The 11,819-nt window shown below is 47.8% G+C and overlaps 1 pseudogene; it reads right to left on the bottom strand.

Moving 5' to 3' along the window:
• Positions 1-10,942: 10,942 nt before the first annotated feature.
• On the bottom strand, positions 10,943-11,033 carry LOC118145849 (small nucleolar RNA U3; annotated as a pseudogene).
• Positions 11,034-11,819: the final 786 nt, after the last annotated feature.

Below are 11,819 nucleotides of genomic sequence, written 5' to 3'. Positions count from 1 at the left end.
AGCCATACTTGCTGCACAACTCAGCCCTCACTACACACCCAAACAACAGGAGTGTGAGCGCACTCCCCCCACACCCACCTCCCCGCACCCCTCAACACCCCACAACTATCAGCTCGAAAGCCAGCCTCACACCCCCGCAGCGCCCCTGGCTCACCCTACAACTTCTGGAGGTGCAGAACTCCCTGCCCTGCTCCAGCCCTTCGGTCCCCGGTTCCCCTCGCAGCACCCCACGCCCTCGCACACAGCCCAGGTGGAGACAGATGGCCCAGCTCGGCCGCGGCCAGCGGAGCCCCCCATCCCTTCCCCACCACGCCCCCCACTGGAAAATGACAGTGAGGCCACCTCCAAAAGACACGCCTGGTGCTTCCCAGTTACAGTATTTCGAAAGGAAAAAATAGAAAAGATGCCCACGAGTGGAGAACGAGGAGGGAAAAAGGAAGATGAGAAGAGTCCAGACCGCCCCCTCCCCTCCCCAAGAGAGAATAAAACCGAAAATCGGTGGCGTTACCCTTCGGGGAGCTCTCGATACCTACACATTGCTCTTCGTTAGGATCCTCTGCCTGCCACCTCCTTCTTCCCGGGCTCTTTCTCTGCCCTTCCCTCCCTCTTGGCTCCCCTCCCTGGCCTCGCTCCCCCTCGCTCACGCCCTCTCGCACCCCCCAGCCCCTCTCCCGGGCCGGGTTCGGATCCCCAGCGGCCGCCCCGCCACCCGCCGGCCGGGACCGAGGCTGCGAAGCCGGCCGACCGCGGAGCCCCTCGCCTCTGTCGATCTCGCTCTTCCCCCCTCGCCCCCTTTCTCCTTCCACACTCCCTGCCGTCCATCTTGAATACTTGGGATTCTTGAATGGAGTGAGCAGGATCCGCTCCCCCAGGCTCCCATTGGCTGTGGGTTAACCCTTTTGAAACGAGATCCTCCCTCCCATTGGCTGCCAGGCTCCCCTCTTCTCCCCCAACCCCCATCCCCTCCGCCTCCCAACAGCCCGCGAGGTCAGGGCGCTCCCGGCGCCCCCTCCCCTAGCCTCTCACCCCCACAACCCCCGCTCCAGAACGCCCCTCTCCCCGCTCTTTCCGTCACGCCCCCAACAGGGCTGCAGGTGACGGCAGATCCAGTTCCCGCCAAATGCAACCCCAAGGTGGGGCTGGCAGAAACCCTGTTCCCAGATGCCCCTCGTGTGGATTTGGAGACCTTGGAAGATACAAGGGGTGCAATTTCCTGCCTGTCTCCAACCCCTCCTGGGCCAGAAGTACTTCTCCAACAGGGATCCACTCAGCCTTTCAGCCTCACCCAAGGCGATGGGAGAGCGCTCCCTAACGCCCGCGCCCCCTGGGCTGGGCAGGAAGAGGGCAGCTCTGGAAAGAAGATCTGGGGCTCCTCACAGGAGCTAATTCCCCGAGTGCCGCAGGGCAGGCCTGACCCTATCAGGAATGTGCAGCATCTGGAGCTCGGCTCTGTCAAAATCATCCCCTCAGACCAGCCCTGCCCCGCCTGGGCCAACGTGCTGTGCGCCCACAAGGGGCTCTGAGGTGGGGGAGCCCGGAGAGGAAGGCGGCAGCAAGGACAAGGGCGATAAGTCAGGCCTTGGAGTAAGGTCGGGGGTTTTAGGCCTAGATCTACCATTAAGATACATGTTGAGGCTGCACGAGGTGGCAGACGCCTGTAATCCCAGCACTTTGCGAGGCTTTGGTGGGAGGATTGCTTGAGCCCAGGAGTTCCAGACCAGCCTGGGCAACGCAATGAAACACCATCTCTATAAAAAAAAAAAAAAAAAAACAATCAGCAAGGCGTCGTGGTGTGGCCTATTGTCCCTGCTACAAGAAAGGCTGAGATGGGAGGATCGATTAAGCCTAGGAGTTCCAGATTGCAGTGAACTAATGATCCCTCGAGTTGGCTCACATTAGTAATCCCAGTGCTTTGGGAGGCCGAGATGGGTGGATCTCCTGAGGGCAGCAGTTCGAGACCAGCCTGGCCAACATGGTGAAACCCTGTGTCTCTACTAAAAATGCAAAAGTTAGCCGGGAATGCTGGTACACACCTATAATCCCAGCTACTTGGGAGGCTGAGGCAGGAGAATTGCTTAAACCCAGGAGGCGGAGGTTGCAGTGAACTGAGATCACATCATTGCACTCAAGCCTGGGTGATATGGGCAAAACTCCATCTCAAAAAAAAAAACCTTGGTGAGATCATGTTCCCTGTCTAGCTTCAGTTTCCTCGTTAGCAAAACATTGGTCTAGAACAGCACAGTCCTGATAGAAGATTCTGTGAGGGCTGGTCCAAGTGCAGTGGTGTTTACAACTAATTGATCACAACCAGTTACAGATTTCTTTGTTCCTTCTCCACTCCCACTGCTTCACTTGACTAGCCTTTAAAAAAAAAAAAAAAAAAGCAGTTTCTGTGAGAAGATGAAAATGTTCTATATCTACATCATTATAGAAAATGACATATATGGTGGTCCATTTCCAAAATAAAATATCTCAGATAGGATTGGGCCCACAAACCACAGGAGAACAGGATCCACTAAGCCCCTGCCTTAATAGCTGGCATCTGCTGGTTGGAGCCCCTTAGCTGACCTTACCCAAACCAAAGAGTTTAGTTTAGCTTGAAAGATAGCTAACTTTATCAGCTTGCCTAACTACTATTGAGTCATAAGTCAAATACTTGAAGATGTACCCCAAGATGACTGCAATGCATTATGGGCTGCAACAAAATGCAGCAGGACAACAATCCTAAAGAAAACAACCAATAGGCAACTTCGGGGAAGATTGTGACCCCATAGTATTCAACCTATGAGGAACAGGGGGAAGGAACTTGTGCACTAGGGTATAAATTGCTTGTTGCAACTGTCCTGGGTGTGCCTGGCTACCAGACACCCGATCTCGCAAGACTGTCATTAAAAGTCTCACATTTTCTGTTCCTCGTGCCTCTGAGTCTATTCTTTGGGTTTAGATGGGTTTCTCACAATCATCAAACAATATGGTAGCCACTAGCTACATGTGACTCTTGAGCACTTACACATGCTACAGTGACTGAGGAAGTGGCTTTTTAATTTTATTTCATTTTAATTACTTTTATACAGCCACACGAGGCAAGAGGCTACTGTATTGAACAGTCTAGAATCTTTGTGGTATTACTAATGAGAATAACATTCGATGATTCTATGACCCTTTTTTTTTCCTTTGGAGACAGGGTCTTGATGTGTTGCCCAGGCTGGATTTCAGTGGCACCATCACAGCTCACTGCAGTCTAGATCTCCCAGGCTCAAGTGATTTTTCCTGCCTCAGTCTCCCAAGTAGCTGAGACTACAGGTATGTGCCACCACACCCAACTAATTTTTTTTTTCTTTCTTTTTTTTTTTTTTTTTTAAGAAATGCTTGTTATGTTGCCCAGGCTGGTCTTAAACTCCTGGGCTCAAGCAGTGCTCCCATCTTGGCCTCCAAAATTGCTGGGATTACAGGTATGTGCCACCGCACCTACTGGCCCATTCTATGATTCTTGTTGGAAGAAAAAAATCTTTTTTCTTCATCCTAAGGCATGAACTCCTGCAGATCCAAATCAAAAATCATAAAAGGCATCAGTTCCCTGGAAATGAGGTTCAAATTCCTGTCACCTTTGTCAGGAACCCTTTCCTTATGAATGTCAGCCACTTTTCTGACAAGGGAGCTGAGATACACCCACTCCACTACACAACGGAAGATTGTGACTAAAAGGGAATTTGCAGGTTTGCCCAACCTTCTTGTTTTTTCAAAAACAGCAACCAAGACGTTAACGGGGGTGGGGTAGGGCTGTCACTTGCCCAGGGGCAGTCAGGACAGCGGGTTGATGTGTTCGCTCATGAGTTAACATGCACCTGTAAGCTTAGTCCATCTCTTTGTGGCTCTTGTGGGAGGACACGCATACACGTACATCATTAAGTTCGTTCAACAAATATGCTTCTCTGACCTTGGCCAAATGAGAGCCGAGATTTAAATCAGCCAGTGTGGCTGATACTAAGAGATGGTCAGCTCCATGAGAGGACTACATAGGCCCTCCAACTGGCATGTGGAACTCCAGAGCTCCTGGATATGCCAGGGTTACAAGAAGATGGATAGCCCAGAGCCCACTCCCTGAATATGGTTGAGGAACCCCCCTGTGGCATTGCCACCATGAGAAGAGGAAGCTGAGGGGCGGGAGAAGAATAACTCTGAGTTTATCCTTGGACTGACAGAGAAATAAAATGAGCTGGGGCTTCTGGAGGATGAGGAGGGCAAGGTACCCAGGGTTTTGGTAGCTGCAGGCTATGACTTATGCAGATGGAGCCCTAACCTAGTAGAGAGATAACCGCTGCAGGGAGCTGGTAAGGGAGATGTCTGCGCTGGCCTGGTCTTAGACAGTGTTTGTCCAGTCTTGCTTCTGGAGAGCCTTTGCTTGGGTAATGTGCATGAGAGGAAACACAGAGCTTCCTGGGAAATGGCTCCTGTCTTCAATATTTCCTTACGACTAGGAGACATTCCTAAATGACTGCTGTGGTAGAGACAGATAAGGCGTTCAGAGAAAAGAAGGATTGTTCCCAATGGGGAATAGAATCCAAGAAGGCTTCCTGGAGGAAGCAGCATCTAAGTCTTAAAGAATAGAAAGTATGTAGACACAAGAAGATGGGAGGAAGGAAGACAAAGAAATGCCGAGGAGAGAGAACACCATAAAGGCTGAGATGTGGGGAAACAGTGGGTTGTATTGAGGATTGGCTGGAGATTCAGTGGGAACCTAGGGTGTACGACCGGGAATAGAAAGGAAGAAGAGGCAGCTGGGACAGATCATGGAAGTCTTGACGCATTTCTCTAGCCGCTACTCTGCTTCAAAGACATCAAGTTCCTTGAACATGCTCTTATCCTTTTCCTCACCAAGACACACGCCTCAACTATTCATTCAGCTGCCCCAGGGCCTCCACGCTCAGCTCCCTGCTGCTTCTGCCTTAGTCTACCAGCCCCTGTCTATGTTCCACAAACATTTTTCCCTGAGGAAAATGGGTTCCAATTGCCCAGTAGAGAATGGAGCCTCACTGGTGCCTCTCGGTTTAGTCTCCTGTCTCTGGATTTCCAGTGTGTAGGTATGAGCTGCATGAGGGGCCTTCCTTCTTCACTCATCACTTTCCAAACCTCCGCCTGGCCCCACCCCTTCTCAGGAGAGTCAGACATGGAGGCCAGGAACAGCTAGACATGGTCCAACCTGTTACAGGAGTGTGAAAAATGCACCCAGGAGCTACTTGGCTCCTAGCCACCCTACTCTTCACTCCTCTTATGGGAGTTTCAGAATGCACCTGGGCTTTGCAGGAACCTCCCTTTCCCACCATCCCCACAGCAATCTAAGACTATTCCTCCTTTGCCTTCCTCCCTACCTCCATGGTCCTATATAGATATGGGTCCCTCCATGCCTATTTGAGTACCTAACATAGAATACTATGTTGGGTAGTATTGTGAGACAGGGAGACCATCTGCCCTAAGCCTCTCCCTCTTGGAAGGACAGAATCTGAAATGCTGGAGAAACAATTGCCTCTGCAGGGCGCGGTGGCTCACCCCTGTAATTCCAGCACTTTGGGAGGCTGAGGCCAGTGGATCATGAGGTCAGGAGTTCGAGACCAGCCCGACCAACATGGAGTAACCCCGTCTCTACTAAAAATACAAAAAGTTATCCAGGCTTGGTGGTGCATGCCCATAATCCCAGCTATTCAGGAGGCTGAAGCAGAGAATCGCTTGAACCCGGGAGGCAGAGGTTGCAGTGAGCCAATACCACATCACTGCACTCCAACCTGGGCACAGAGAGAGACTCCATCTCAAAAAAAAAATACAAATATTATCCAGGAGTGGTGGTGCATGCCTGTAATCCCAGCTATTCAGGAGGCTGAGGTAGGAGAATCGCTTGAACCTGGGAGGTGGAGGTTGCAGTCAGCTGAGATTGCACCACTGCACCCCAGCCTAGGTGATAGAGCAAGACTCTGTCTCAAAAAAAAAAAGTAAGTTACTCAAGAGGAGATGATTACACAAAGGCATGATTACTAGGAGGAAAGATGACTGGGAGCTGTCTTAGAGGCTGTCACCCACACCAGACTTAGCCAATTAAGTCATAATAATTGGTTCAAGGATGGGTATCCAATCAGAGTCAATCACAATTAGGCCTAAGGTGTTGGCTGTAATCTTTGGGAAAGTGATATTGCCAGGCCTGTTATGCTGATAGACAAAGCTTGAAACTGCTGATGGCCATAACTGCTGCCAAATGAGGGAAGAGCTGGTGAAAATGACAACATAACAGAGCAAAGCAGCAGCAAGAGATGGAGAGAGACAGGTGCCTGGGAACCAGAGAGAGCCATGTCTACAGGTGAACCTCTTGAGTTTTTAATGATGTAAGCCACAACATTTCCTCTTCTCCTTTTGTTAGTTTCAGTTGGCTTCTGTCACCCATAACCAAAAAAGTTCCACCTGATAAAATGTCACAGCGATGTCTTGGATGCAGTTTGTACAAACCCAGTTTCATTGTCTTACCTTCACCCTCCCCACAAACCTGCTTTTTTTCTTAGGTTCTATTTCACAATTTAAAGGATAACACAGTTGTTTAGGCTGAAAACTGTCACAGAGTCATCTTTGCCCTTCCTCACTGGTTGTGCCAATAAGGAGGAGTAGCCCATGCAACCTGGATTGCAAATTGGAGTGGCCCTTGAAACATGATCTTAAATACAGGTAAACAAGTTACTCTAGGCCATTAGAATCTTAGGGAATTTCTGGCTGTGAGTCACATGATTTAGAGAATGATAGTGTATCTGACTCTCTTATCTGAACATGCCATGGACTAAAATGAAATTCTGACAAACTGCCTGGTGAGCTTGTGGATCAGAAGACACCTGGGGTTCGATTTGTGAAACTCTTCTATCTCCAGGCAGATTAAAAGAATTTGTGTAGTTTGAAAGTCAATCATAATTTCTTTTACATCTTTTATCTTAGGGTTGCAATCATAATTCTAATCCTTATCTTTCTTATTCTCTGCCACCTTCACTCAAATTGCCCTAAACCCTATGCATTCTGCTTCTTAGACAAGTCCTTTTCTCTCCATTCCCCTGCCCCTTGGGGGTTTGTATCATCCTCTGAATAACTTTCCTTTCAACCCCCATTCCATCAGAGTGTTAGTCTACAATGCAAACCTGAGATCATTTGTGCATCCCGAATTATGACAGCTCCCTAGTATTTATTTATTTTAATTTATTTTATATTTTGAGACAGAGTCTCACTCTGTTGCCCAGGCTGGAGTGCAGTGATGCAATCTCGGCTCACTGCAACTTCTGCCTCCTGAGTTCAAGTGATTTTTCTGCCTCAGCCTCTGGAGTAGCTGGGACTACAGGAGCCTGGCACCATGCCCAGCTAATTTTTGTATTTTTAGTAGAGACAAACATTTAGGGGTTTCGCCATGTTGGACAGGCTGGTCTCCAACTCCTGGCCTCAAGTGATCTGCCCGCCTTGCCCTCCCAAAGTGCTGGGATTACAAGTGTGAGCGACTACACTCGACCTAATTTTTGTATATTTTTGGTAAAGATGGGGCTTCACCATGTTGGCCAGGCTGAACTCCTGACTTCAGGTGATCTGCCTGCCTCCGCCTCCCAAAGTGCTGGGATTACAGGTGTGAGCTGCAGTGCCTGGCTCCTAGTATTTAGACGGTGCTTCCTAAACATGATTGGATCACAGACACTTTTTTAAAAAAAGCTGACGAAAGCTGTGGGTGACTCTTTCTAGAAAAATCTGTTTTATTGTACTGTGGTATTGATACGGTTTGGCTCTGTGTCCCCACCCAAATCTCATGTTGAATTGTAATTCCCAGTGTTGGGGGAGGGACCTGGTGGGAGGTGATTGGATTATAGGGGCAGATTTTCCCCTTGCCATTCTGATGATAGTGAGTTCTCACAAGATCTGATGGTTTAAAAGTGTGTAGCCTCTCCCGCCTCAATCTCTCCCTCTCCTGCCACCATGTGAAGAAGGAGCTTGCTTCCCCTTCACCTTCCACCATCATTGTAGGTTAACTGAGGCCTCCCAGTCATGCTTCCTGTTAAGCCTGTGGAACTGTGAGTCAATTAAACCTCTTTCCTTCATAAACTACTGAGTCTTAGGTAGTTCCTTATGGCAGCGTGAGAATGGACTGATACAGGTGTACATGTCAAGGGGATCAGCAACCCTCTGGAGTTCATTCACATACCACTCCCCACAACATATCCTCAAATCTCCTCCAGATCAGACCTTCTTCAAGAGGATACATTCCAAACTTCTTAGGATGGCACTCAAGGCCTTCCAAACTTATTCCGAGTTCCCTGTCTAGCTGCACCTACCACCTATGCTGTTATTTTATGTCTAATACCTCATCAGACCAAGGGGCTCCATGAGAAGAGAGATTGTGCCCTTTCATTTCTTCTTCTTCTCCTTCTTCCTCTTTCTTTTCTTCTTCTTCTCCTTCTTCTTCTTTGAACAAAGTTTCACTCTTGTCACCCAGGCTGGAGTGCAATGTCGAGATCTTGGCTCACTGTGACCTCTGCCTCCGGGGTTCAAGCGATTCTCTTGCCTCAGCCTCAAGAGTAGCTGGGATTATAGGCACCTGCCATCACGCCCGGCTAAATTTTTGAATTTTTAGTGGAGACGGGGTTTCACCATGTTGGGCAGGCTGGTCTCAAATTCCTGACCTCAGGTGATCCGCCCACTTCAGCCTCCCAAAGTGCTGGGATTATAGGCCTGAGCCACAGCACCCAGCCTCATATTTCCTTACATCTCCCTGGATGAAATGAAAGTTTATCAGGAGCAGTGATTCGAACCCATGGCCTAGCTAGATAAACTGTTGATTGACTGCTAGATATTACTAATTTCCAGCCAGCAAAAGGGTTTTAGGGTCATGAGCCTACTGAATATAACTACAGTGTTCTGTTCTCCAAATATATTTGGGGAGAGCTTTGATTAAAACTTCTCAGTTTTAGTGAATTCCATAAATATGGGGACTTCTCAGACCTTGTGCCATGATTTTCATTTAGAAAATACAGGTCCTCAGTGGTGAACTCACCACATTTGCCAGTTAATTAGTGCCAGGAATCTCTTTTTGATGCCTAAGGCTTTTTGGACCCTGGAGAAACCAAAAGATCTAGTCTGGTTGGTGGATTCTTAGGAGTTTACTGATTTCATAATGTAGCCCTGACTTAACCCCAAACCCCAAGACAAGCCAGGGCAGGACTGTCTCCACATTACTCCAGAATGGAGGTCCTTGGGAAATCTTAGGCAAGAGAAAATTGCTCTTCCCTGGCCACATTTCACACATTTCTCCACATTTCAGCGGTTTTTCCACATCCCCTGCACACACTGGGACACTTCGTATCAGATGGAGAGAAGTGTAGGAAGACACTCCCAGTCCATTACAGTTTGGAGAACAAGAGCTCCGCCTGTCTTGTTGAACTTGTCCACTGCCACAACAGTGCCTAGCACAAGTAAGTACTCAGTTAAAACTTGAACAAATGAATGGGAAAATGGGCGAAGTCCTGACTTCAGGTGATCCACCTGCCTCGGCCTCCCAGAGTGCTGGGATTACAGGCCTGAGCCACTGCGCCTGGTTTCTAAAAAAAAAAATTTTTTTTTTCTGAGACAGAGTCTCACTCTGTCACCAGGCTGGAGTGCAGTGGCACGATCTTGGCTCACTGCAACCTCTGATTCCCTGGTTCAAGTGATTCTCCCACCTCAGCCTCCCGAGTAGCTGGAATTACAGGTGTGCCCCACCACACACAGCTGATTTTTATATTTTTAGTAGAGATGGGGTTTCACCATGTTGGCCAGGATGTTGGCCAGGATGGTCTCTATCTCCTGACCTCGTGATCCGCCCACCTCAGCCTCCCAAAATGCTGGGATTACAGGTGTGAGCCACCATGCCTGGCCAAAAAAATATTTTTTTTTATTATACTTTAAGTTCTGGGGTACATGTGCAGATCTTGCAGGATTTACATAGGTATACACATCCATGATGGTTTGCAGCCTCCATCATCCCTTCACCTACATTAGGTATTTCTCCTAATGTTATCCCTCCCTAACCTCCCCACCACCTGCTATCACTTCCTTAGCCCCCTAACTCTGCAACAGATCCCAGTGTGTGATGTTCCTCTCCCTGTGTCCATGTGTTCTCATTGTTCAACACCGACTTACGAGTGAGAACATGCAGTGTTTGATTTTCTGTTCTTGTGTCAGTTTGCTGAGAATGATAGCTTCCAGCTTCATCCATGTCCCTGCAGAGGACATGAACTCATCCTTTTTTATGACTGCATAGTATTCCATGGTATATATGTGCCACATTTTCTTTATCCAGTCTATCCTGGATGGGCATTTGGGTTGGCTCCAAGTCTTTGCTATTGTACACAGGGCTGCAATGAACATACATGTGCATGTGTCTTTATAATAGAATTATTTATAATCCTTTGGTTATATACTCAGTAATGGGAGTGCTGGGTCAAATGGAATTTCTATCCTTGAGGAATTGCCACGTTGTCTTTCACAATGGTTGGATTAATTTACATTCCCACCAACAGTGTAAAAGTGTTCCTATTTCTCCACATCCTCTCCAGCATCTATTGTCTGCAGATTTTTTAATGATCACCGTTCTAACTGGCATGAGATGGTATCTCAATGTAGTTTTAATTTGCATTTCTCTAATGACCAGTGATGATGAGCATTTTTTTATATGTAGGCCGCATAAATGTCTTCTTTTGAAAAGTGCCTGTTCATATCCTTCAACCACTTTTTGATGGGGTTGTTTTTTTCTTGTAAATTTGTTTTAGTTCTTTGTAGATTCTGGATATTAGCCTTTTGTCAGATGGATAGCTTGCAAACATTTTTTCCCGTTCTGTTGGTTGCTGGTTCACTCTAATAATTGTTTCTTTTGCTGTGCAGAAGCTCTTAAGTTTAATTAGATCCCATTTGTCTATTTTGGCTCAGTGCTCTACACATTAAGAGAAACTTCTCTAGTAACAAACTATAGAAATTATCCCTGAAAGTACAGTCTTCAAAAATTTTTTTTTAAAATAGCTGGGCATGGTGGTGTGGGCCTATGATCCCAGCTACTCAGGAAGCTGAGGTGGGACCTGAGCTTGAGCCCAGGGCCTCAAGGCTGCAGTGATCTGTGATTGAGGTAGGATAATAGGGCCTGGAGGCAGAGAACCTAAGGACTTCCTAGAACTAAATCAAACGAAAACACTTCAGCTGTGATAGGAAATATCCTCTTCTTTTTACTATCTTTTTTTTTTTTTTGGAGATGGAGTCTCGCTCTTGTTGCCCAGCCTGGAGTGCAGTAGCATGATCTCAGCTCACTGTAACCTCCGCCTCCCCAGTTCAAGCAATTCTCCTGCCTCAGCCTCCCGAGTAGCTAGGATTACAGGTGTCTGCCACCACAGCCAGCTAATTTTTGTGTTTTTAGTAGAGATGGTGTTTTCCCATATTGGCCAGGCTGGTCTCGAGCTCCTGACCTCAGGTGATCCACCCGCCTCAGCTTCCCAAAGTGCTGGGATTACAGGAGTGAGCCATGGTGCCTGACCGAAATATCCTCTTCTTTACATAGAATGTACACAGAGTAAATGACTTTGTAACTTGCCTTCATTCTCTTCATTTACATAAGGTGTACACTAAGTAACCAATGGAAACCACAGCTCACTGCAACCTCAGCATCCCAAGTTCAAGCCATTCTCCCGCTTCAGCCTTCTGAGTAGCTGGGATTACAGGTATGCACCACCACATCTGGCTAATATTTGTATTTTTAGTAGAGATGGTCTTTCTCCTTGTTGGCCAGACTGGTC

This window comes from Callithrix jacchus, chromosome 10 (genome assembly GCF_049354715.1).
Source record: "Callithrix jacchus isolate 240 chromosome 10, calJac240_pri, whole genome shotgun sequence".
Lineage (NCBI taxonomy): Eukaryota > Metazoa > Chordata > Mammalia > Primates > Cebidae > Callithrix > Callithrix jacchus.
The sequence above is the reverse complement of the archived record's forward strand: the minus strand, read 5'-3'. Positions and strand labels throughout refer to the sequence as shown.